Source organism: Odocoileus virginianus, chromosome 2 (genome assembly GCF_023699985.2).
Source record: "Odocoileus virginianus isolate 20LAN1187 ecotype Illinois chromosome 2, Ovbor_1.2, whole genome shotgun sequence".
Taxonomy (NCBI): domain Eukaryota; kingdom Metazoa; phylum Chordata; class Mammalia; order Artiodactyla; family Cervidae; genus Odocoileus; species Odocoileus virginianus.
Window position 1 is genome coordinate 89,784,715 of NC_069675.1, and position 27,666 is coordinate 89,812,380.

A 27,666-nucleotide genomic window follows, 5' to 3' on the forward strand; every position below is an offset into this window, starting at 1 on the left:
TGTCGGTTTACAGGTCTGTCTCCCTTCTTAAGGCTGTGAACTCCTCAGCATCTCATCGGCAGGGACGCTGAGTGAGTCATCTGAGAGCCCCTCTGCCTGGCGCCAGGCCGGGCACGGGTGGGGTGTTGGGAGAGGTTGTTGATAAGAGATGGTCTTGCTGGGAGCCGCCTTCCCTCCTGAGGTCGCTGCTTTCATTCCTTGTTCTACTTTGCAAATGCCTCCTGACTCTCCAAACCCTCCAAAAGCCAGATCTTTCAATCTACCTGCCTCGAAGCCCTTTTCAAGCTCTGCCCTCACTCTGGATACAAAGGAAGAAGTGTGCTTGCTGCTACCTGAGGCCTGCTGCTGCCCTTGTCCAGCGGATCACGTGCTCTTTGTTTCTGCACTTGACCCCCTTTCATGCCTGCATCATTGAGAATTTTCCCTTTCTGGTAACTATTCCACCAACAAACAAATATTGTACTTTTTCACAACTAAACACACACACACACGACTTTCTCTGCAATTATCCTGTTCTGTCCTCAGCCCACTGTACTCTGCTCCACTTAATCTTATCAAGGACATCTGTGTCTTCCATGTTGTTGAATCCCAGTGGTTCTTTCTCTGCCTCAGTTTACCTCCTGTCTAATGCACCCCACCCCCTGCCTCTTCCCTACTGCCTTGGCACTATGACTCTGCCAGACCTCAGCAGCATCCAATACCACTGTTCTGCTCTTTTCTGGAAAATCTTTCTTCCAGGACTTTCTGGGAAATCTTTCTTCCAGGACTCCACGAGCCCACCTTATTTTTCCACCTCACTGGCCACTCCTTCTCAGTCCCATTGGGCTGCATCCTTTCCCTTAACCCTTCTTCTGTTGGAGTTAAGAGTGCCCCAGGACTGGGTCTTCAGACCTCCTCACCATCACACCTACTCCATAAGTGATCCATTCCAGTCTCAAGATCTGACAGAGCCCTGGAGACTGCTCAGATTGCCATCTGCAACCCCAGCCTGGACTCCAGACTCAGTGGCTAACTGCCTGTGTCTTGGACATCTAAAAAGCATCTCAAGCTCCACATATCTAAAATCAAGCTTGTGACATAGAGAACAGACATGTGGACCCAAGAGGGGCGCAGGGGGCGACAAACTGGGAGAGTGGCATTGAAATATATTACTATATACACTACTATATACACTACTATGTGTAAAATAGCTAGCTAGTGGGAAGCTGCTGTATCGCACAGGGAACTCAGCTCGGTGCTCTGTGATGACCTACAGGGGTGGGAGGGGGGTGGGGTGGGAGGGAATATATGTACATTTCTACTGATTCACATTGTTGTAGGGCACAAACTGACACAACATTGTAAAGCCATTATACTGAATAATAAATAAATACATAAAACCAAACGTGTGCTTCCCCCCCCAACTCATCTATTCCTTCACCAGGGACCCCACATCTCGGCAAACTAAATGGCACGACGATTGACTGAGCTGCTAAAGCCGAAAGCTTTGGACTTTATTTTCTCCTCCCTCACCTCATATCCAACAGTTCAGGAAATTCTATCAGCTCTGCCTTCAAAATATACCTGGAATCTGATGTTTATTCACCACTCTCTCCACTACGAGTGTTGTCCAAGCAATAACCTCTTAACTGATCTCCCGGATTTCAATCTTTTCAACCCAGCAGCTAGTATCAGCCTTTGGGAACAAAATATTATGCTCTTATATAAGATGCCAAAGGCTTCTCCCTTTCCAAAAAGTCTTTATCGTGTCCTACAAAGTTCCACAGTCTCTGACCCGTACTGGCCTCTCCCACCTCGTCGTCTTTCAATCTCTCCCTCACTCACTGTGTCCCAGCCACATGGGAGTCCTCGCCATTTCTCAAACAGATGAAGAATGCTCCTGTCTCAGAGCCTTGGCACTTGCTGGTCTACTCCCAACCTCCAAACATCTGCAGTTTACTCCCTCACTCCCTTCAGATTTCTGCTCAGATTTTACTTATTCAAAGGGCTCTCTGGACCACCCCATCTAAAATAGTTCTCATTCCCTAGCCTACTTTATGTTTCTTCATGCTGCTGCTGCTAAGTCACGTCAGTCATGTCCAACTCTGTGTGACCCCGTAGACGGCAGCCCACCAGGCTCCCATCCCTGGGATTCTCCAGGCAAGAATACTGGAGTGGGCCGCCATTTCCTTCTCCAATGTTGCTTCACAGCACTTTTCAATTCCACATTGAACCATAGTACATTGATTTGCCTTTTATTGCATGTCTCCCCTGCCCCTAGCTAGTAAGCTCCACAAGAGTAGTACTCTCTCATCATCAGTTACAGTTTTATCCCCCTCAATGCCCCTGGTGGCTCAGATGGTAAAGAATTCACCTGCAACGCAAGAGACAGGGGTTCGATCCCTAGGTCGGGAAGATCCCCTGGAAGAGGGCATGGCAACCCACTCCAGTATTCTTGCCTGGAGAATCCCACAGAAGAGGAGCCTGGTGGGCTACAGTCCACGGGGCTGCAAAGAGTCAGACACAACTGAGCGACTAACACACACAGGGCCGGACATACAGGAAGTGTTCAATCAATTCTTATTGAATGAATGGCTAGCCACCTGACTGAATGAATGAATGCATTCACTTCTTTTTACTGCCCTGCCCTAGGCCAGGCTTCAGCATTTTCCATCTGTGTGGTAGACTGTGAAATAAGTCTACAAATTCCTCCTATCACATGCACACCCCTTTGCAACGTGACTTTGCCTTGCCTCCTATCAAGAGGTGGAGCCTCTTTCCCTACCCCTTGAATCCGGGCTGCCCTTGTACATTGCTTTGGCTGGTGGAATCAAGCAGAAGGGTTAGTGTATGACTGCCAAGGCCAGGCCTTAAGACATCTTGCAGTTTCTCTCTCACTCTCTTAGAACACTGCCCCCAGAGCACCATGCTGAGAAGAAGTCAAGGATGAAAGACCATCTGTAGAGAAGTGTGACTGCTCGTCAGCCTGGCTCCCAACCAGTCCACCAACTGAAGGCCACTGTGTGAGGGGGCACAAGTGAGGTCTGCAGAAGAACTGCGTGGCCAATCCACAGAACCATAAGAAATAACAAGCCATTGCTTAAAGCCGGTAGATTTGGGAGCTGTTTTGTTACACAGTAACAGATAACCAATAGAATCTAAATAGTTGCAGTGGCCTCTCCTCTAGGTCCTCTTCGTCCAGTCTTAACTCCAGGTCATCCCCACAGGTCACCAGAGTGGTCATTCTAACTTGAACTCATACCAGATGAACAATTCTGTTGTCTTCGGTAACTCCCCGTCTTACAGAGTAACACTGAGCCTGTTGTATGAAACCCTCCGAGATCCAGCCTCTACAGGTCTCTTCCATCTCATCTCCAAACACAGTGGCAACCTCTGCTGGGAAGAGCAGTTCTCAGACTCTGTGCCTCAGAATTACTTGGGGAGCTTCGAAAATTCCAGTGCTCAGGCTCCTCCCTGAGAGACTCAGAGATTTAATTGGTTTGAAATGGAACCCGGGCAACGGTATTTTTTAAAAGCTCCCAGGGGGATACTAATGTGTAGTCAGGGTTGAGAATCATTGAGTTAGAGGATCTAAAAGTGTATTTTAAAATTGCTGATCTTGCCTTCAAGGAAATTCAGAAGCTTCAAGGAAAGATTAGATTATGCTCAGTGCCCTTTTAGCATTAAGTAAGCAATATTGTGTTCTAAGTTTTGGGAAATTGGTAACAGACTCTATGAGAACATTCTTTAATTATTTGAAACATTGAATTATCCATACTTTATTTCTCCCACTCTAAGACACACTCTTTTCATAGTTTAATATTTCTGAAATCAGGCTCCATCTCATCACTAATACGTACATTTAACGTTACTTTGTTTCACCCGAAAAGCCTGTAATTAGACTAAAGGTGTGTCTCACTGCCTGCGGTGATCACAATCAAGGAAGCACCTTTCGGCCAGACAGCACTGCGCAGGTGCTACGGCTTCTCTGATCCCAACGGATTCTCCCACCAATCTGGTGAGGCAGACGTTTTAACTGTGTTTTATAAATAAATCCTTGCTATGGTTTTTTGATCATTTCCCTTGGGGCAGCCACTGTTCTAAGTATTTTGCAAATACTATCTCATTTAAACACCACAGTGACCCAAGATGTGCGTACCTTTTATACACAGGGAAACAGGGCTGAAGATGCTAAGTAAATTGCTTGGGGGTCACACAGCTGGGAGGCAAATAGACCACAGTCCAGGGCGTTCTGATCACGCTGTCGGGTTTTCAGGAGATGGTCCTCCCTGCTTGTTTCATAGAATAAAGTGCAAATGCCTTGACATACCATTTAACGCCTTTACTATCTGTCCCCAAATTATATTTCAATGGTAATGAAAAATCCAGTACTCCCAGGTAGAGAACAATCATCAGCTGAGAAGAATCCCGGTAACTAAGAGCCCACAATGTGCCAGAACTTGGCTCACATTATCTCTGATCTTCCTAACATCTGAGAGTATTTGCAGGGGGCTTGGGTTGGTTTTGCTGCTAAGCCCCCTCCTCCTTCTTCAGGCTTTTCCTTTGGGTATCACCTCTGTCCTTTAAGGTTTCCCTGGTGGATCAGACGGTAAAGCATCTGCCTGCAGTGTGGGAGAACCAGGTTCACTCCCTGGGTCAGGAAGATCCTCTGGAGAAGGAAATGGCACCCCACTCCAGTACCCTTGCTTGGAAAATCCCATGGACAGAGAAGCCTGGTATGCTACAGTCCATGGGGACACAAACAGTCAGACGTGACAGAGCAACTTCACTTTCCTTTTTTTTTTGTCCCTTAGCCTGCAGTCTTGTCAGGGCTGTCAATTAAGATTCCTCCCCCCACCCAAAAAAAACAAGATTTCCCATCCTTGGCTGGTCAAGGAGTAGGTGAGTGACCCGAGTTAGACTCATCACCTTTTCCAGAGATCTGAACCTTGAACACAGTGAGGTACGGTCAGAAAAACTGGGTCAAGTTGAATCACCCCAGTGATAAGGCCCTGTCAATAACAGTAATATTTATTGAGTGTTTACAGTACAAGGCACTAAGATAAGTGTTGTATGGACATTAATGCACTGAACCCTCACAAGGATCTTACAAAGGAGGCCCGATAACCCTCCTCTCTTCCCTGTCTAGCAGCTGAACAAACTGAGACAACAGAGCGAGGCCACACAGCCCTTCTGGGCAGAGCCAGATTCGAGCCCAGACAGCCTGACTCCGGAGCCCCAGGCTTCCCCAGTAACTGCATCGCGCCTCTGTTGTACTCTTCTTTACATTCTGTCCTTGGGCCTTTTCTTTCTGAGCCTGGCTCTTTTGTCCTTGCCTCAAAGTCATCCACATCACAGCCTTCCAATAAATTCCCTTTAAACTCGTGAGCAGGAGTAGGTATCTGTGACTAAGAAACCCTAACTAATTAAAGGAGTATCACTCCTGCTTGTTGGTGAGGAGTCAGAAGCCCTGAGGAGGTTAAGGAACTAAAAGCAGGTTAAGGAACTAAATAATACCTATCATTTAGGAATAAGAACAGTAATCACAGTAGCTAGCATTTTAAAAAGGCAGGCTACAAGGCAGGCTCTGTTATCTCGTTTGAACATCACAACCCCCCATGAGATAGAGTTGTGTTTTTTATTGAGATATAATTTACATGCCACAAAATTCCTTCTTTTAAAGTGTACAATGCAGTGGTTTTTAGTATATTCCCAAAGTGGTATATCCATCACCATGATCTCATTCCAGAACATTTTCTTCACCCTAAAAGGAAATCCCATATCCATTAGCAGTTATTCTCCATTCTTTCTGGCAACCACTAGTCTACTCTCTGTCTCTATGGATCTGCCTATTCTGGACATTTCATATCAGTGGCATCACACTATGTGATTTCTTTGACTGGCTTCCTTCACCAAGTATGATGTTTTCAAGGATCATCCTCACTGCAGCATGTATTAATACTTCACTCCCTTTGATTGCTGAATTCATTGTATGTATGTACAATGCATCCATTGTATGGACATACTGCATTTTGTTTAGCTGGTTATCAGCTGATAGAGATTTGAACTGTTTCCACTTTTCAGTCCTTAAGAATAACACTGCTTCGGGACTTCCGTGGTGGTCCAGTGGTTAAGAATCTGCCTTGCAATGCAAGGAATGCAAGTTCAATCCCTGGTTGGGGTACTAGGATCCCACCTGCCACAGAGAAACTAAGTCTGTGTGCCACAAATACTGAGCCCATGTGCTTCAGAGAGTGTCTGCTGCAACTACTGAGCCCACAGCCCACAACTAGAGAATCCATACACCACAACGAAAGAGGTCACACGACACAACAAAGACCCCATGGGCCACTGCTAAGACCAGATGCAGTCAAATAACAAGTAAAAATGATGAATAACACTGCTGAGAAGATTCACGTACAAGTTTTTGTGTGGATCTCTGTTTTCATTTGTCTTGGGTAAATACCTGGGAGTGGAATTACTGGGGTCATATGGTAACTGTACATTTAGCCTTTTGAGGAACTGGGCAGGGCTATTATTATCCTCACATTATAGGTAAGAAAATGGTGCTCATATTGGTTAGGGCACTCAGAACCACAAAGCTTAAAAGTGGTGGCTGGGCTTTGAGTCTGGTCTGGCTGTCACAAGCACAGAAAGGAAAGAAGCCTTTGTTCTAAAAAAGATCTCTAACAGTATGGGATTTTTCAGGGATTTAATGCTGCTTCAACCCTCAGCAAAACACATCTTCATCATCATCACCATGATTACTATTCTCTACTATGTGTTGAGTGCCTGCTATGCCATTGGTATTTTATATACTATTCGTCTTAAACCTTAAAACAGGGAAGCCTAGTGGGGGTGGGACAGCCCCCAGGTTTGTGTCCTGCTCTGTCACTTGGGCAAGCAACATAAACCATCTGAGCCTCAGTGTCCTCATCAGTAAAATGGGGACAATAGGGATAACTATCTTATAAAATGATTATGAGGTTGCATAAGCTAGCACAGTAGAGTCAACAAATACTAGTTTTAACAAGAGCTTGTAAGGACCTAAAACCCATCTCCCACATACATTTTCCAATTGAGAAATGGAGAGATTTGATGTAGCCTACACAGTCATGTCCAACTCTTTGTGACCCCATGGACTATACAGCCCGTTAGGCTCCTCTGTCCATGGCAAGAATACTGGAGTGGGTAGCCATTTCCTTCTCCAGGGAATCTTCCCAACCCAGGGATCAAATTCGGGTCTCCAGCATTGCAGGCAGATTCTTTACTGTCTGAGCCACAAAGAAGCCAGGAGTGGAAAAGGTGATGCTTTTTCATCTTTCCGCTATTGGTCCATCCCCTGCTCTCCCCCACTCCACTCAGGGACCACTCAGACATCTGGAATTTCTCCACTCTGCCCTCTTGACCTGAGTAAGTGCCAACCTTTGGGGCCCCTACTGATGCCCAGCCTACCTTCCTTTCGCCTCCGCAACAGACTGTGCCTCCCAGGATGTCCCCTCCTCCAGGAGCTCTTGCTGGACTTTAACTTCTCAGGACCTGGGCATGCACCAGGGAGACAACCTGATGGAGGGGAAAGAGTGTGGGCTTTGAGTTCGAATTCTAGCTCCATCCATTAGAGATACGGCTTCATTCCCCTGGTTCTTAGCTTCCTCAAATGTCAAATGGGAAAAATGGTTATACTCTGCTGGACTGCTGCAAAGATTTGTGAATGCATCTCAAGCATCAGGTGCCTGATGCACCACAGGCGTCAATACATGCTCACTACCTTTTTCTACCCCTGTTCCACTCATGGGGTGGTGAGGAGAGGTGGAGGCTTCCAGAAGACAAAGCTCAAAGACAGAGTCCGCAGGGCTGGGGAAACAGCTTGGCAGCTGAAGTGAGAGCAAAGGAGGCTTGGGGGTGGCAGAGATCAAAGGCTAAATTATGCAGATTATTCCTTTGTTCCTTGTAGTTTGCACTTGCCTTGGTGCCTCCTGGGGCGCAAGGAGAAGCAAGCTCACACCATATGCACACAGATACACAAAAGCACACATGTGCAAACACGCACACAAACCCAGATGCACATGGAATATATCCTACTGCACCACACCAAACAAGCACATGGTCGTGGGCACCCTGGTCTGCTCACAAGTGTGTGTATATACTCCAAACACAGACCCATCCCTGTGCTCACGCAGTTATTCAGGAGCTCCCGTGCCCATGAAAATGGGTAAATGGACAACCATGTGGGTCCATGCAGGCACATGTACGTGCACAGGCACATGTGTGTTCACAGCCCCACAATTCCACACGAGAATGCACACAAATTCTTGTCCACGTGTGTGCGCCCTCTCAAATCCCCAACTCTAAATAGAAGCATAAGCTGCAACATATGTGCCTCCCTGTCGTGAGGAGAGAGGAGGCTGTAGAAAGACAGCTTTGCAAGATCACGTAGAGAAACTGGCAGGGGTTCCAAGCACTGCGGAGAAGGTTGAAGGGATGGGGGTTGTCCAGCAGTGGAGTGAAAGAGGACAGAGGATGAGATGGGTCTCTGAGGGAGAGGAGATGACCCCTGAAGTCACCCGCCTTCAACTTGGATCCAAATTGACCAAAGGTTTATATCAGGGGCTCCCAGACTTATCGATCACCAGGGCTATTCACAGCCAAACAAGGCTCAATAAGAACACTTAGCATCTCCAATAGGTCAGGCACTGTTCTAAGCTGTGTGCTTAAATCATTTAAACATCAACAAAAATAATGCTTAACATTATCATTATTGATATTATTATAATTCTTCTCAATTTTCAGACTGGGGAAGCTGAGGCAGACTATCTGCCATACCCTCAATGATGGGACACCCAGATCTGGCTTGACCTCCGACTTATGACCTCTCTGGACTTGCCATCTCCAGATTTCCTACTGTGCCCCCTCCTCCCTCCTGGAGTCCCCACCATCCTCTGAACACAGGTTGGCTCTCCTTTACCCTCAGTCATTCATTCATCACCATGCAAAACATGAGTCATTTACTCCTACTCATGGTACAGACTAAAGAAGGTTAATATGGCTGGGGGATTGGAGGCGGGAACAGAAGGAGTTCAGACCTACCTATTGGGGAAGTGACTTTTTTCAGCTTGCTGAAGTATAATTAATATGTAATAACTGCACATATATTGAAAATACACATTTGTTACATTTTGACATATATTGATACCCATAAACCATCACCACACTCAAGACAGTAAATATAACTATCACACGCAAAAGTAGGAGATGACTTTTAAGATGAAACATGAGGCAGAGATGACTCCTCCAGGGGATGGAAAAGAGGGAAGGGGGAGGGAAGAATATTTTAGGGAGCAGAGACCCTTCCAGCTAAGATCTCTAGGAAAGGAAAAGCAGGTTTCATCTGAGAAACTCAAAGAAGCTTGGAGATCTCCTGGAGGAGCGCACGGCAACCCACTCCAGTATTCTTGCCTGGAGAAACCCATGGACAGAGGAGCCTGGCGGGCTACAGTCCACAGGGTTGCAGAGTCGGACACGACTGAGTGACTTAGCATGGACACAGCACACACACTCAGTGGTGGGCGGCAGGAGGAAAGTGGGAGGAACAGTTCCCAGGGGTCAGGTGACAGGAGCCAGCACTGGCCCCGCCCTGAGGTCGAGATGCCTCCCAGGGTCCTCCTCAAACTGCAGGTCGGGTAGGGCCCTGGGAAGGAGGCAAATTGGGAGCATTTCCTCCATGGACCAAGACAGCAGGGCTCTCACTCATCCAGGGAGGTTCCTGTAGCCTATTTCTGGAGGTTGACCCTGCAGAACCCAGAGCATTCAGCCTACTTGTTAGCTGGGAAGTTTTAAATTTTGTAATTTGTATTTCAAAATCTGTAAAAGTTTTTAAATTCTTATTTTGAAGTTTTTGTTTGTTTGTTTGTTGTTGATAGCTCAATTGGTAAAGAATCCACCTGCAATGCAGGAGACCCTAGTTTGATTCCTGGGTCTGAAGATCCCCTGGAGAAGGGATAGGCTACCCACTCCAATATTCTCGGCCTTCCCCTTGAGGCTCAGAATGGGTAAAGAATGGGTAAAGAATCCGCCCATAATGTGGGAGACCTGGGTTCAATCCCTGGGTTGGGAAGATCCCCTGGAGAAGGGAAAGGCTATCCACTCCAGTATTCTGGCCTGGAGAATTCCATGGACTGAATAGTCCATGGGGTCACAAAGAGTCAGACACTTTCACTTTCATTTGTTGTTGTCATTCGTTTGGGGTTTTTTTTTCTTCCCCCAATTATTTTTATTAGTTGGATGCTAATTACTTTACAATGGGTTTTTTTTTTTTTTTTGGCCTTACTCATGGCCTGCAGCATCTTAGTCCTTCTACCAGGGACTGAACGATCCTCAGCCATGAAAGCACGGAGTCCTAACTACTGTAATGCGAGGAAAGTCTTGAAGGTATTTAAAAATAACCGTAATCCCACCTGCCTGGATATGACCAATATTAACATTTGGGTGTATATTCTTCCAGACACTTTTCCATACCTAATTATTACATATATGTACATATAACTTTTTTACATATATGTACATATAATTTTTAAGGGATCACACCAAGGGCAGGTTTTTATCTATATTTTATTGCTTCAGTCGCGTCTGACTCTTTACGACCCTATGGACCATAGCCTGCCAGGCTTGTCTGTCCATGGGATTCTCCAGGCAAGAATACTAGAATGGGTTGTCATGCCCTCCTCCAGGGGATCTTTCCTGACCCAGACATGGAACCTGTGTCTCCTGCATTGGCAAGTAGGTTCTTTACCACTAGTGCCACCTGGAGAGCCCAAAATTTAACAATATGTTATACATGTTTCCATATCTATAAATATAGTACTATAACAAACAACTCTTTATTATTGTATATTTAAAAAGTGCTGTGATAGGCTTTCTTGCTTACACACCTATACATAATTCCTTAATTATTTCCTTAAGCTATCCAAGGACTACAAATACATATCTTCAAAATCAACTCTACTGAGAAATTACATACTTTTAATAATTTTGATATATATTGCCAAACTGCTCTTCAGAAAGCCTGAACCAAATTATACTCAAATTTTCAGTATATGAGTGTTTCTCTTACCAAACTGTTGCCAAAACATATTGTGAACTAGCAGGTTTTTCTTCTAAAGCTGGTCAGTTAAAACATAGCATCACAATTCTTTAATTTGCATTTTTAATAGCTAGCAAGATTAAGCATTTTTTATTCATCATTTGTATCTACTTGCATGGATTTCCTTTCCCTTTTTTTTAATTGTAAAAAATAATTTCATGGCTTCTTCTAATTATTAAAGTACTACATTCTGACTACAGAAAATTTAGAATATAATAACAATAAAGAAGAAAATAAAATTTAGTCAGATACCCACAATTAATTATATTGTGGATTTTTTCCAGGTAGAGTTAGAAACAGATCACATATTCAGAAAACCCAAATAGGATCATGCTCTATATAGCTTCATATACTGCTTTTAAATGCATTATAGAACAGTAATTTTCCCATTCTATTAGATATTGATTTAAAAACATGATTTTAACCTGTGTAAAAATGTAGTTATACCATAATTTACTTAATAATTGTCCTAATTTAGACATTTAAGTCCTCCCAATTTTCTGTGCTCATAAATAACAGATTAATAAATACCTTTATCCTCAAGTTTTTTTCTTTTCTTATTATTATCTTTAGCATAAATTCCTGGAGGCAAAATTTTTAGATAAGAAGGTACATATAATTTTTTAAAAGGCTTCTCATAACTTAAACTCTGTTTCAACAAACACTGCCACTATCATATTTAAGAAGTGCCTGTTTCTTGACACTCTTGCCAAACTGGGTATTGAAAATATTAGGTGAAATAAGGCATCTAATTATTATTTTCAGTTTTGTTCATTTGATTACAAATGAGCCTGAGAAATGAACTGATGGTGTGTCTTATTTTTCCAATCCAACTAGTGGTGACGGAGGCTGGAGGTAGTGGGTCTTCCTCCACCACTTCCCAGAGAACTAGGCAGTTTTTTAAAATCATCTTTGTTGTTTAATTCACATTTTAAAAGAATTTTAGTAATATGAATAGCTTTAGTTAAAAACTTACTGGTCTTAGGACTTCCCTGGTGGTCCAGCAGCTAGGACTCCAAGTTTCCAATGCAGGGGTCCCAGGTTTGATCCCTGGTCAGGGAACTAGATCCCACATGCTGCATAAGACTTGGCACAGCAAAGAAATAAATGAATATTTAAGCAGTGTCAGTTGCTCAGTCATGTCCAACTCTTTGCGATCCCATGGACCGTAGTTCATCAGGTTCCTCTGTCCATGAAATTCTCAGGGAAGAATACTGGAGTGGGTTGCCATTCCCTTCTCCAGGGAATCTTCCTGACCCAGGGATTGAACCTGGGTCTCCTGTGTAATAAATAAATAAATAGGAATAATAAAAAAGAATGAATATTAAAAAAAAACACACAAAAACCTTACTGGTCTTTTCTGCCTCTAGGTTTTTTGACTCCCTCTTGTGAGTCACTCTCCATATATCACCAGAGTGAGCTTTCTAACACACAGGTCTGGCCTAGGGTATTTTTAAGCGGTGGGGGTGCACAGAGCCTTCTTGAGTCAGAAACCCTGCTCTAAACAGCAGCAGTGATGCAGCATTTATAAACAGTAGCCTCATTCATAAAAGCACGCCCGGAAGTATGATAAACCTGGAAGATAGAGAGTACTTCACGCCATGGAGTATCACACACCATAGGAAAGGAAGGAACCACAGCTATAGAACAAGGGCAAATCCCAGAGCATAACGAGCAATGAAGCGAGTTACAGGACCATTTCAGAAAGCACGAAACTAAACATCATAAGGTTACATATTACACATTACGAGAGGCGACAAGAAATGGTTTTGGTGATAAAACTACTTAAAAAACAGGGGACTTCCCTGGTGGTCCAGTGGCTAAGACTCTGCATTCCCAATGCAGTGGGCCCAGGTTCGTTCCCTGGTCGGGGAACTAGATCCCACATGCTTCAACTAAAGAGCCTGCATGTTGCAACAAAAACCCAGCACAGACAAATAAATAAATATTAAAAAAAAAAACTACTTAAAAAACAAAATAGGGGTATAATAAATACAAAAATCAAGCTGGTAATTACAAAAAATAAAGCACGAGTCTGGGACTTCCCTGGTGGTTCAGCAGTTGAGACTCCACCCTTCCACTGCAGGGGACAGGGGTTCGATCCCAGGTTGGGGAACTAAGTTCCCACATGCTGCATAGACAAAAATAAAGAACTTCTTAAAATAAATAAGTAAAAACAAATAAACAAATAAAACACAGGTCTGGTGGTGTGAGCCCTGCCTAATACCCTCAATGGCTCACTATCTCTCCCAGGATAAAGTGCAAGCCCCTCGAACTGCAGCTCCTTGTGGTTTTGCCTCGGTCTTCCTTTCCAGCCTCTTCTCCAATGGACAGCCCCCACACCCTACCTCCCTGACCCTACAACTAATCTCCTAGCCACACCAGACTCCACTTTGCAGCTTCCTATTCAAATTACCAAAGGAGGCCTTTATCCACCACTGCTACCCTTGCCCAGATCCCTTCTCTCTTCCTCACCTGGCAAAGGCCTCCCGAGCCTTTGAGATCCAGCTGAATGTCCACTGTCCTGATTCCCCAGAGAGCACTTTGGTCTCACCCCTGTGCCCCCATGATCCAATGCCACACCCTGTTGTCATCCTTGACCTGAGCCCCCAGTCCCTCCATTGCACTCTGCATCCTTAGGAGCCGAGACTTAGTGCCCACACCCCCCTCCCCAGGAGTCTGGCAGACAGTCAGGGCTTCATATGTGTTTGCTGTTGAAGAACAGTGTCTCTCTGATCATTTAATATTTGATTATAGAGCGCACTCTCTGACACAAAAGCTGTCATCGAAGATGTATAAATTAAAACGCGAAACTTCTCATCAGGATGTCTCCCAGGAATGGCTGGGTCAGAGCGGTTGGCTAGCTGGGAAGGTGTTTAATAAAAACCCCAGTTAATTAACAAGAGAAAGATTCCTTTGTGGTTTGCTTCAAGGCAGAGGACAGCCAGAAGCTGGTGCTGGAGACAGATTACAGCTTCGCTTCAGGTTTCTTTCAGAACTCTTAGAGTTAAAAGAGCAACTTGACAGTGTGACAATGTCTAACCACTTTGACCTCCCATCCCACTGCCAGGAACTAGAGAGATACCTGCTCAGTCATGCAAGGATACGCATGTGAGGATGAGCTGTTATTGCATTGTTAGGGAGAAAGATAAGAAAATCATGACTTACCCAGCCGTGGAATCCAAACAAAAGTTTAAAAGTGTAAGGTAGAGCTGCCCATCGTGAGATGACAGTGAAATCCTATGTAGGATTCCATTTTGCAAAACAACAACAAATTACATACATGGGTGTGTGCACACACACACACAGTTTATAAAGGTCTGAGAGAAGATCTAGGGGCTACACATATAATCTCTGGGGAGAGAATTGTGGGGGAAGGAAGGAGAACTTTCACTTTTTTTTTTTAACCATCCCAGTTGTGGGTTGTTTCACTTCTTACAAGCATATATGAATTTTGTAATTAAAAGGAAGATAAACAGAGTCCATTACAAAGCTGGCTTCCAAGTTATCTTCTCAACCTTGACTCACAGGGCTTCCTCATTCCAGGGATAACCAAGTTACAAGAATCACTAACCACTGTCAGTTGTGTTTTCTTTCTTCTTTTTTTGAAGTCTTTATTGAATTTGTTACAATATGGCTTCTATTTTATGTTTTGGGTTTTGGGCGGGGTGGGGGGTGGGGGCGGCCAGGAAGCCTGTGCTATTTTAGCTCCCTGATCAGGGATGCAATCTGCAACCCCCTGCATTGGCAGGCGAAGTCTTAACCACTGGGCCACCACAGAAGTCTCAGGTGTGCTTTCTTTTCAAGCATTTTCTGTCTACTAGGTGCTTTGACTATCATAACAAATCCACAATAGATACTGTTATTATCACTGCCATCTTACATCTCAGGAAACTTGGATTCATGAGTATCTTAAATTTATCAAACACACACACACACAAAAAAAATCATACAGCATTAGTGGAAATGCTAGAATGGGCCCCTTATATTCTCCTAGCAGGACTATAAATCGGTACAATGTTTCCAGGGAGCAATTTAACAATACGCATTAAAATTCTTTAAAATCTGCATCCCTTTATCCTAGCAATTCCTTTTCTAGAAATTTATCCCAAGGATATAATTAAGGGACATGCACAGAGTTTCAGCCACAAGGATGTTCATTTAGAAGATGCTTATGATATTGAAAAGTTGGAAACCACTTCAATACCCAAGAATAGAAAATTACTTAAATAAATTATGTTTCATTTATATGAGAGAATATGATAAGGCCATTAAATAGTGGTGAAGAAGAATATTTAATGACAGTGAACATGGTTCATGATGCATTTTTAAAAGCAGGTCATAAACAGTATGTATTACATGAGTCCATTTTTCCTTTAAATAAGAAAGAAAGGAAAAACATAGGTAATATACACGCACAGAGAAACAGCAGAAAAAAGCACACAAAATGTTAGCACCTCTGGGAAGTGAGACTACTGAGGATTTTTTAATTGACTCCTTTTCTTAATTGTATTTTTATATTTCTCCCTTGCTAAATGACCTATGATACAAGTGTACCATTTTGAATTGTATTACACTTTTTAAAGGAGATTCGTCTCCTTGCTCTTTCCTCTGCAGCTTTTGTGGTCCTGTCTTTGTGCCGTCCTCCCTCCAGATCCTGCCCTCTCTACTCCCAGCAAACACAAAATGCATTTGTGGTTTTGTCCTCATTCTATGAGGACATCTCTTCCAGGAAGGCTGCCATGATCTCTGCTGGCTTCTAGGTTCCCCAGCTCACACTCAGCTTTCAGTTCTTCTTGCATGAGACACACGTATCATGTGACACCGACAAAGTGTACTGGGAAGTGGTTCATCAGTCAGGGTAGCTTAAGGCATCTCCAAAGTAAGCGCTCAGCCCCTGGTACTTTAAATAGATCTGACTGGTATTTGGGTGCCTACAGCCCAGCAGCCCTCAAAGCCCCGCCCTCAGGCTTTCTTGGGGGCTCTCCCATTCAACCAGCCTCACTCTCTTCTTCATGCCTGGCTCACTAATCTCTTGGTTCTCCCCACATTCCCAGCACCCTGTAGACTTGCCTTGCTCTGACCACTGGTCTGCCCAGGCTTTGGAGTTCAGCTTCTGGTTGCATTGATGTCTGCGTAATAAGCAAGATGTCTGGTCCTCAAGCCCTTCACGAAGCTCCTGTGCAAAGTCAGGGGTCAAACACGACCATTTATGTACTAAGTATCTTATTTATGTGTTAGGCATTCTGCCAGGTGCTTCACTGGCTGGTCACCTTTATTTTCTGCATAATAATAATAACCATAACTGTCCTTTACTGAGTCCTTACTCAACACCTTACATTAACCCCCACTCTCCCAAGCGTGAATGAGAGTCTCAGAGAGGTAGGGTGAGTTGCCCAAGGTCACAGAACTAGAATGGAAGGGGCTATGCCCCATCTCAAGCCAATCCTTGTCTGAGCGCCAACTTACCTCCTTACCTGGTACCCTATGCCACTCCTACAACTGCCCTCTGGGATGGGTGTGAGAGATAAGCAAACTGAGTTTTGACAAGGTTAAGTTATGGTTCAAGGTCATTCCAGCAAAGTATCAGAGGGGCCTGGAGCTTAGCCCAGGTCTGGTCTTGGTGAGGCACTGGACAAATAGGAGGGTCACAAAAGGGGAGAGTCTGGTGGGGTTGAGGAATAGGGCTAAGGTCCCCACCAGGAGGGCCGAGGTCCAGGGCTGGGCTCCCGTCTCATCAGAAGAAGTAAAAGCTGGGAAGGGAAACTTTCTTGGGCTTCCCTCCACCCCAGAGACACCATCCACCTGTCTGGTACAGCACAATCATTTCTAGATCATACCTGAGTGTTAGTCACTCAGTTGTGTCCAACTCTTTGTGACCCCATGGACTGTAGCCCACCAGGCTCCTCCATCTATGGGATTTCCCAGGCAAGAATACTGGATGAGTTACCATTTCCTTCTCCAGGGGATCTTCCTGACCCAGGGATCAAACCTGGGTCTCCCACATCATAGACGGATTCTTTACCGTCTGAGCCACCTGTCTCACCTTAATCCTCTCTCTAAGGAAAGGACCCTCATAACCTCCTTTTGGTGGATGAGGAAACCGAGGCAGAGGGAGGTTCGGTAACTTACACAGCTTGGTGCCGCACAGGCACAAGGTCAGTGTGGAGCCCATAGTCGCTGTACTTCTTTCTGTGTGCAGTCTCTCTGTCCATCTCCCCCTCAAGGCCACAGGCTCCTGGGGAGCCGATGTCTTATCCTCGGACACCCAGCTCAAGGCCTGGCTCATAGAGGTTTATTGGATGGACAGAGAATTGTGCTGTCTCTGCCCTCTCGGCCTGGTGTGCGGAGAAATCGACTTCACACAGGAGCACAGCATCCGCTGTGAAATCTCAAGGCTGCCAGATGCCCCTTCAAGCTTGCCCCGAGGTTGCTGAGACGAGAGGCAAGAACCAGCTCAAATCGAGACAAAATGCATTTGTGGTTTTGAAGGAAAGTCGTTAGAAGACAGAATCTGTCTTCCAAGGCCAAGGTTGCTCCAAATCCGTTTACTTAAAGTAGAAAGAAGACAATCCTGCCCCGGTGAGTCTGGGCTGGCTTGCAGGAAGGAGCATTTTTGGTTTTTTTTTTTTTGCTGAGTATCCACCGTGGACCGCAGGAGAGAGCGGGCGGGAGGCCATGGAGCCAAAGCAAACATTCTGAAGTCAGAGATAATGGGAGAAGGTGGGAGGAATGGGAATAGGTTTGGAGGCCAAGCAGGAAGCAGGTCTGAGAGGAAGGGTGGGAAAGCAGGAAGCTTCCCATGCTCTGATGAAAAGATGGCCCTCCTGAGTTTGGGAGGCAGGTCCGGCTGGAGCCGGGCTGGCTGACAACAGCTTGAGCCCACCCTGCTCCGGCAGCCTCTTCCCGGCCTGCCCCCTCCCTGCCACCCTGCCTGGGAGCCCGAGGGCTTCTTCTAACAGAGACGGCCCCATCCCCCAGCCTCTGTCCTTCCGTGTGGCTCCCTGTCGCCGCTCCCTTAGAGAACCATGGGGCATCTCAGGCTTCCGCGGCCACATGCCGGCCCAGCCCTCTGCGCCCTTTCAGCTTTCATCGCCTCCTCGCTATGGCACCACCCTGGGATCCAACGCACCCACCTGCCTGCTCTTCCCTAAATGAACTCTACCTTTCCCAGTCCTTGCAGTTCTTTCTGCACCCCCCACGCCCACCCGCAGCTGTCTTGCCTCCTCAAATAGTATCTCGAGGGACTCTTCTCAACTTACTGAATCTCCCTAAGTGTCTTCCCAGAGCCGGCCATGCACCAAACACTCAGTAACTGCAGGAGAACTAATCAGGTGGCCAGAATGCTGGAGACCGGAGGGTTCTGGACAAGCCCCCTGTCCCATCAGCTCTTACACGGCTGGATGTCTTAGGCTGGGGTCCATAGGAAGCAGCCTCTGAGAAAAGGATTGGGGTCCTAACAGTGCATGTGGGAGTTAAGTGTCGGTATAGGATGCCTTCTGAAGCAGGGCTCCATCCCACCCCGGAACTTCTGGGAAGGGAGATGAAACACCGCTTAAGAGTTGCAGCCACTTAGAGGGGCAAGGACACTGGGTAAGTGCCTGCCGTCACCCCTTCATCTTGACTGAGGGCAGTGCTGGGGTGTTTACCCCGGGCACACAGCTTCTCACAGCAGGACCCCAGGGGCAGGCTCTAGATGAGCGGGAGGGGCCAGGGTGGGCAGTGAGCATCTTTGCCTCCAGACGTGGGCTCTGCTCTGCCTGCCTTTGCCCCTTCGTCTGTGCTGCTTCCACACCTGGACGGCCCTCTTCTGGGCCTCTCCCACCAGCAGGGGAATTCCTGCGCCCCCGCATGGCCCAGCCACAGGGCCTCCAGAGGAGGCATCTCCTGACCCACCCCAGGGCAGCCAGCACGTCTCCGCAAGGCCCCACTCTCCCACGTGTGTGGTTCCCCCAGCACCGACCCTGTGTTATCACTGTGTCCACTGGGGACCCTGGGCCCCATCGGCCTGCCCCTCTGACCTGTGGGGCCCTGTGAAGGTGAGGTCTCCCTCTGGTTCATCTGCATCCCTAGCACCCAGCAGAGTGGTGGTGTCCAGTGAGTGAATAATTGAGTGAATAAGCAACAATAATTCATCGAGTGCTTACTACGTGCTAGACTCTGATGTAAATTCTTTACACGCGACGACATTTAATCCACAAGGCCACCTACAAGGGAGGGGTTGTGACTATCACCAACGTCCAGAGGAGGCACCCAAACAACAGAGGACCTAAGGGGCTTGCCCAGGGTCCTGAAGCTCTAAGTGGCCGAGTGGGGCATGATTGGGGGGACCTCCTCTGGCCCCTCAGGAGCACCACGTCCCCACCAGCTGGGTGAGAATAGAGACCCAGCTGGCTGAGGGCTCCTCCAGGCCACCCCGTGCTGGGGGGATGGTGAGACGGGGGAACGAAGGAGCCTGCAGAGAGGGGCCTGGAGTCGGCCCTCCCAAGAGCCAGGAAACTGCCCAGGCCCTGGATAAATGGAGTTGAATGTGGGGTCCTCCTGTGAGGAGCAGCCTGGGTGGGTGTGAAGGGTGTCAGGTCACATAGTTTCCCAGCCAGACGGCCCCTAACAGGCTTCTCAGCTGCTTCTCATCCACGATCCCTGGTGCCCCTCAGGACCCCCTGCTCCAGCCCCAGTGACGTGGGGAGATATGGGCTAGCGGGGTCAGTCCAGGGTCTCAACCAGAGCTGGGGCTTCACATGACGGGTGTGTGACTCTGACGGTGGCGCTCTTTCCACCTGTGTCTCAGGCCTCAGTCAGGGCAAACTTGCCTTCCCTGGGGGCGGAGAGAGAGAAGGGGGAGAGAGAGAGTGCACCAACATTAAGTCAGGCTCTCAGGATGTATCAGAAAAACCTCATTCCATAGTCATCACAGCCTTATGAGAAGAGGATCATTACCTTCCTTTCAGATTTGAAGGAACGGAGGCCCAGAGAGGTTAGGTAACACAGCCAAAAACACGGAGCTAGGGACTGGAGAGCTAGAAACGGGACCCAGTTTGAAATGGCCCCAAAGTGTAAAATCTAACAGGTAGATAGAAGAGGACACTGGAGGGATTGTAAATTAAGTTTGACCAAATCGGATTCAGCGGCTGCACTGTTTACCTACAACCTACTAATCTATATGCACTTCATGCCAGAGATTCCTCACACCACAGGAGACAGGCTGCCTGAGAGACCTGCAACTCAGAGAGCAGGCATGCTACACCCTACAGCAGGCATGAAGCATACAGCTAAGGTCACGAATAAGAGGAGGATACACACTTCCTGGGGCCAGAGGCAGCTGATGGCTGGCTGCTGACACAGTGGTCCCTAAGGCTTGAGCCGTAAGAGATGCCAAGGGTCTGGGCAGCAACCCCTGGGGGTCGGGAGGAGGGCAGGGATGCATGAAGGCATCTCAGAGGACAGGACATGTTTCTGTTAGCCGCTGAAATCCCAACTGTTTCATGAAATTTTATCTGGCCTCTGGGGGAAGAAATAGCTGTGCTCCAACAAAGGCAAAAGCGCAGATGCAGAGGGGGAAAAAAGAACTAGTCTCTTAAAATGCAGAGGTTGGAAGGTGCTTTCCAGAGGCTGCACTGAGATAAACTCAGTGGTAAAAGAGACATCCGTTCAGGGGATGACCGTTCCATGGTCATCCCAGGGCAGATCTGGGAAAGATGTTTTTCTCAATGATGTGACAGTGAACTTGTAGCAACTGCTGTTAAGAGTCAGCTGTTAAGCAGAGCTGGAATTCTCCTTATTCCATTAGAAAGCTTTGGAATTAATAGGGAATCCACCATGCAGGGTGGAATGCACTTAACAAATACCAAAGGCATTTAAAAATTTAAGACTAAAGGTTACAACTGTATTTTATCTTTGCAGAGTTTCCCAAACACTTTCACTTGCATTAAAACACAGGAGCTGCAGAATCTTAACAGGGCAGAAGAGTGGCCAGCATCACACATTTTCTTTTTAAAAAACAAACAAACAAAAATTTTTTTGAGGGGGTGGAATTCCCTGGTGGTCTGTGGTTAGGACTCCATACTTACACTGCAGGGGGCAAGGGTTCGGCCAAAAAACAAATCACCCCCAAAACTAGCTTCTTCCAAGATATAATTCACATACCATACAGTTCATCCATTTAAAATGTACAGTTCATTAGTTTTTAGAATATTCACAGAGTTGTGCAAGCACTACCACTATCTAATTTCAGAACACTTTTGAAAATAAACCCTGTATCCATTAGCAGTCATTCCAAATTCCTTCTTTCTCCCAGCCCCTGGCAACCACTAATCTACTTTCTGTCTCCACCGGCTTACCTATTCCAGACATCTCGTATTAATGGAATCATACAGTATGTGGTATTAATGGATTGAATTGTGTCCTCTCCCCTCAACACACATTGAAGTCCTAACGCTCAGGATCTCAGAATGTGACCCGGTTTGGAGAGAGGGTTGTTGCAGATGTAATTAGTCAAAATGAGGTCTTGAGGGTGGACCAGTGACTGGTGTGCTTATAAAACGGGAAAATTTAGGGACCTCCCTGGTGATCCAGTGGTTAAGACTCTGAGCTCCCAGTGGAGGGGGTCCGGGTTCTATCCCTGGTTGGGAAACTAGATCCCACTTGCTGCAACTAAGACCCAGTGCAGCCAAATACAAACATACATACATACACATTTTTTTTTTTAAGGGGGAAAATTTGGATAAAGGGAGATGGTTATGTGAAGATGAAGGCAGAGATTGAGGTGATGTACCTACAAGCCCAGGAATACGGTGGATTGCCAGCAAACCATAAGAAGCCAGGAGGGGTATGAACAGATTCCCTCAGAAGAAAGCAAAACTGCTGACCCCTTGATCTTGGGTTTCGAGCCCCCCTTCAGAACTGGGAGGCAATATATTTCTGTTGTTTAAGCCACCCATCCTGTGCTATTTTGTTACAGCAGCCCTAGCAAATGAATCGGAGAAGGCAATGGCAACCCATTCCAGTACTCTTGCCTGGAAAATCCCATGGACAGAGGAGCCTGGTAGGTTGCAGTCCATGGGGTCGCAAAGAGACATGACCAAGTGACTTCACTTTTCACTTTCATGCATTGGAGAAGGAAATGGCAACCCACTCCAGTGTTCTTGCCTGGAAAATCCCAGGGACGGCGGAGCCTAGTGGGCTGCCATCTATGGGGTCGCACAGAGTCAGACACGACTGAAGCGACTTAGCAGCAGCAGCAGCAGATGAATACACAGGGTCTTTAGTATCCGGCTTCCTTCATGTGGAACCATGTTTTCTAGGGTCATCCATGTTGCAGCGTATGTCGGTGTTTCATTCCTTTGATGATCAAATCATATATTCTTTTATTTTTTTGGCCACGCCATGTGGCATGTGAGATCTTGGTTCCCCAGTCAGGCATTGAACCCATGACCTCTGCATTGGGAGTGTGGAGTCTTAACCACTGGGCTGCCAGGGAAGTCCCCAAATCATATTCTACTGTATGGATTTTATTTATCCATTCACCAGTTGATGGAATATGGGTTTCATTTGCTATTATGAAAAATGCTGCTATGAACATTCTTGTACAAGTTTTAATGTGGACATATGTTTTCATTTCTCTTGGGTATAGACCTATATTTCTCTTTTCCAGCTGTGGATCCTAGGCCCCCATGAGACAACTTGCCCAAGGTTACCAGCTAGACCATGGAAAAACTGTCCCCCCAACTTAGATCTGTTTGATTTTGAACTCAGAGGTCTTTTAACTCTTATTAGGCTAGACGCACTCACACTCGTGCAAATTCACTGACATGTACACACATTACACCCACACACAACAGACAGTCCTTGGAGCCCGCTGCTTTGGCCAGGGTACAGAAATTCAACAAAATCTATCATCAAACAGAAGTGATGTGATGCTGAGGGAGATACCGAGACTCCCAAAGAATAAATAAGTCAGGACATTGATTTGAATATTACCGAGGGAAAGACCAAAAACATTTAAAGGGGAATAAAGAGATTAGTGATCAGCCAATGGCTCAAATGTGGTCTCCCGTAGCGCGCACACAACTTCTATCGATTGCGACGAGGTTTCTGGAAACAAAAGCAATTTACCAGAAGAATAGTATGCGAGTCAAAGATGTTTATGTGAAGAGAGAGAGACTCATTTGAAATCTGTCCGGGGCTCTGCTCTCACCATCCAGTTACTCAGCGAGGGCGGGAGTAGCTTACATAAGCAAACTGGCCTCCGATGGGGCGAGCACAGGAAGATTTGATTTCACCGTTTCTGTGAGCGAGCAGGATCAGAAGCTATTCTGAGCGGCCTCAAAGGAAAAGAGCCAGAAATCATAAATAAAGAAGAAGTCAAGCGTGTCCAGTGGCCATATCAAATGTGACATTCCGGCAGAATGTGTGAACATGGTATCTTTCAAGCTGCTGATTCTTGGGAAAAAAAAAAATACCTTAATTCCCAGTGACAATAGCATTCACTGCAGTTAAAACCTAACAGAAGGCGAAGCAATGTGGGGCATAAAGAAAAAAGTAACACTTGGAGGAATGCAACATTCAGCCTTTCATTTAACAGATATTTATTTTCGATACCTTCTCTCTGCCTGTCATTCTGGCACCACTGTTCTCGAGTCAGTCACCCTGCTTCATTTTTTCCTGTACTTTCTTATTGCTCCCTGACCATACATTATATGTTTATTTGCTTATGGCCTGTGATGGTTAATTTCGTGTGTCAGTGTGACTGGGTCATGGGGCGCCCAGGTATTTGGTCACATGTTTTCCTGAGTGTGCTGCAACAGTGTTTTTGGAGGAGATGAACATTCGAATCAATGGACTTTAACTAAAGCAGGTTGTTCTCCCTAATGTGGGTGACCCTCATCGGGTCAATGAAGAGCCAAGTAGAAGAGACAGAGGAAGAGGGAAATCTGCCTCCCTGGCTGCTTGAGTGAGGACATTGGCTTTTTCTACCCTCAGGCTGGAATCTACACCATGTGCTCTACTGAATTTTAGGCATTTGGGCTCAGGCTGGAATTATATCACAGGCTTTCCTGGGTCTCCAGTTTGACAAATGCAGATTTGGGGGGTTCTTAACCTCCATAATTGTATGAGCCAATTCCTTACAGTAAATCATTTGCTATAAATACAGATAGAGATGATAGAGACAGAGGTATAGACGTGTACAGATATATATTCCATTGGTTCTGTTTCTCTGGGGAACCCTAGTACGTGGCCCATCTCCCCTTCTGGAGTGTAAGTTACCTCATCTCATTTCCAGGTGATGGCTCCAGCCTCCTAATTCATCTCTCTGGTTCTCTTTTTGCCTCCTCCTCAATTCATTTTCCACCAACTGGGAGGTCATTCTCCTGCTCTAAGTCACCAGGGTTTCCTCTGGGGTCCAGAGGGCCACAGAGTAGAGAGGGCCAGGCTCCCTGTTCTGGAGGCCTGACATCTGGCAGCCACAGATGGACACGCTTTCTGCCCGGCTCTCTGATCCAGGTGACTTGACTTTTCTCAGGTGCCCTCTGTCTCAGAGATGCTCAACCCCCTGATCACTCCCTTACCCACCTGTCAGCCAAACTGGGCCTCTCTGCTCCTTGCCTCCCTCCAAGAAGGCGGGAGTCACACGAGTCCAGCTCAGGCTTCTCAACAGGTCAGCCTTGTCCCCAACACCTGGTAACAAGCTCAAGCATGTATTCAGCTCACTCGCTGGGACACTCTAGTGCTCAAAGGCGGGTGGCACCTATTTAATAGCAGCTTTATTGAGATTATAATTCACGCACCACAAAATTCACCCTTTAAAGTGTGAAATTCAGTGATATACTCAGAGTTGGGCAACCGTTACCACTACCTCTTTTAAGAACATTTTTATCACTACCAAAGAAACCCTGTTGCCATGAACAGTCCCCTGTTCTTTCTCCCCTCTCTCCAGTCCCTGGTAACCACTAATCTGCTTCCTGTCTCCATGGATTTTCCTATTCTGGATATTTCATATAAAAAGAATCATACAACATGGGGTCTTTTGTGTTTGGCTTCTTTAATTTAGCATCATGTTTTAAAGGTTTATCCATGTCGTGGCATGTCTCAGTCATTCAATCTTTTCTAATTGCCAAACATTATTCTATTGTATGGATAGATCACATTTTGTTTCTTCAGTCCCTCATTTGACAGACGTTGGGTTGTTTCTGCCTTTTGGCTATTAAAAAAAAATGCTTCTGCAAACATTCATGGACAAGTTTTTGTGTGGACAAATGTGTGGATGTGGGCAAGTACACAGTAGTGGAATTGCTGGATCATATGGTCACGGTATATTTAACTATCTAAGGACATGCCAAACTGTTTTCAAAAGTGGTTGCAGCATTTTACATTCCCACCAGCCATGTGGCAGGGTTCTAATTTCTCAACACTTGTTATTTTCTGTATTTGTTTTAGCTAGCCTAGTGGACACAGTGCTTAATATTCATTGTAGGAACTGGGGTAGATGTTGTGTGCTCAAGAGCCCACCCAGCCTCCCTGTTGCCCATCCTTCACCATGCTGACCCATCTCAGTCGCCAGATTCCTACTAGGCTTCCACCTAGCATCCCTTATCCTTTTTCTGGCTCCATCCCTCACTTTCTCATACATTGAAACATCCTTCTCTCTGTGCTGTTGGTAGTTTTACCACTCCAAACTAGATAAACATCTAGAACCAGGTACAGCTACCTGCCTGAGGAATATGATTGCTATCTGGACCTTCTGGTGTTTGAAACCAATGTTCTTGCTTATGGACTCGATCCCACACTGAGCCCAAGTACTCTGTCCCTTTAGATACCACAAGAGGAGACAGAATTAGCTCTGATTAAAGTCAGTTCAAGATACAGTTAATGAGGGACTTCCCTGGGGATCCAGTGGCTAAAACTCTGCACTCCCAATGCAGGGAGGACCTGGGTTCGATTCATGATCAGGGAACTAGAGCCCACATGCTGCAACTAAAGATCCTGCATGCTGCAACTTAGACCTGGTGCAGCCAAAGAAATATTTAAAAAAATTATAAGTGGAATTTCCCCAGGTAGTCCAGTGGCAAAGAATGCACCTGCCAATATGGGAGACACAGGTTTGATTCCTGGTTGGGGAGCTAAGATTCCACACACAACTGGGCAACTAAGCCCATACACCACAAGTACTGAGCCCATGTGCCCAAAGCCTGTCCTCTGCAACCAAAGAAGCCGCTGCAGTGAGAAGCCTACACTGCAGCAAAGGGCAGCATCCACTCAACACAACTAGAGACAGCACCGACACAGCAGTGAAGACCCAACACAGCCCCTCCACCCAAACAATAATATAAAAAATACAAAACCCACAAAATAATGTATTTACAAAAAAAAATCTTTAAAAAAAATACAGTCAATGATGCATGGTCACAGTGGTAATACTGGCTAACATTTATTTATTTGGCGTTCCCCATAGGCCTGGCACAGTGTGCTAAGCACTAACACATATGCTTTTTATCAATCTTTATGACAGTCTTGTGAAGGAGTACAGTTATTTCCATTTTACCGATGAGGAAATTCTGTTGAGAGGACGAATCACTTGCTCAAGGATACACAACATACAATCACTACAATGTAAGCCGTGGATCATCCGAGGCAGAATCTGAACGCTTACCTGGTATACTGTACCTCCTGATGCTTCGGAGATGAGCTAGGTGCAGTCCTGCTTTCCATTTTCAGGTACCAAAATTGTAGTCGTTTCCTATTGATGCTGTATGTAACAAGTTAACAGAAACCGAGTTATACACAAGTTTCAAACAACAGAAATTAATTATCTTATACTTCTGGGGGGTCCAAGTTCCCGACGGGTCTTGACGGGCTAGAATGTAGGTGTGGGCAGGGCAGGGTGGGATTCTTTCTGGAGGCTCTAGGAGTGAATGCATTTTCTCATCTCTAGCTGCTCTAGGCTGCCTGTGTTCTTCTACTTGTGGCTCTTTCCTTCATTTTCAAAGTCAGCAACTTTTTTTGGCCTTTGGTTTTCCAATAATCTTTCTAGGATGGCCATGTTGGCTCTAAATTTGAGAAGTTCTAAGACTTTGCAACCCTATGTTTTTTTTTTTTTTTAATTGAGCTCACCCGAGGACCAGAATGGGCCAAAGCTACCAAAACGTTCTCAACCCTTATTAAAAATGTAGAGGTGTCTTGACACATGCTACAACATGTATGAACCTTGAAAACATTACGCTAAATGAAAGATCACATATGGTATGATTCCATTTATATGAAATCTCCAGAGTAGGCAAATCTATAGAGACAGAAAGTAGATACATGATTGCCAAGGGTTGGAGGAGTTGAGGGGAAATAGTAAGGCACTAGTAGGTACAGGGTTTCTTTATGGAGTGATGAAAATATTCTGAAGTTAGTGATGATGGTTGTACAACTGTGAATATACCACTGAATTGTATACTATAAAAGGATGAATTTTGTAGTATTGCAATAGGAAAAAACAAATCTGACTGCATATTGGATGTTTCTTTTACTTTAATCTTTGTATTCTATTGCTTTTGCTACAA

At 45.8% G+C, this 27,666-nt stretch overlaps 1 protein-coding gene, 1 long non-coding RNA gene and 1 other non-coding gene across 4 annotated transcripts in view; 1 reads left to right on the forward strand and 2 right to left on the reverse strand.

The window, feature by feature from the left end:
* The window catches only part of STRBP (spermatid perinuclear RNA binding protein), a 169,086-nt gene extending 161,550 nt beyond the window's left edge, over positions 1–7,536 (reverse strand). The window contains exon 1 of the mRNA XM_070452407.1: positions 7,435–7,536. The gene's annotated coding sequence lies outside the window, so the exon portion shown is untranslated. The remainder of the gene's footprint in view (positions 1–7,434) is intronic.
* A 5,385-nt stretch (positions 7,537–12,921) lies between these two features.
* TRNAG-CCC (transfer RNA glycine (anticodon CCC)) lies at positions 12,922–12,994 on the forward strand. Its single transcript has one exon. It is a non-coding gene; the product is annotated as a tRNA-Gly (tRNA).
* Positions 12,995–19,285: 6,291 nt separating this feature from the next.
* The window catches only part of LOC139029665 (uncharacterized), a 39,161-nt gene continuing 30,780 nt past the window's right edge, over positions 19,286–27,666 (reverse strand). For both annotated transcript variants that reach the window (XR_011482674.1, XR_011482672.1), the window contains exons 5-6: positions 26,769–26,864; positions 19,286–19,937 (exon numbers count right to left, since the gene is read on the reverse strand). This is a non-coding gene — a long non-coding RNA (uncharacterized lncRNA). The remainder of the gene's footprint in view (positions 19,938–26,768; positions 26,865–27,666) is intronic.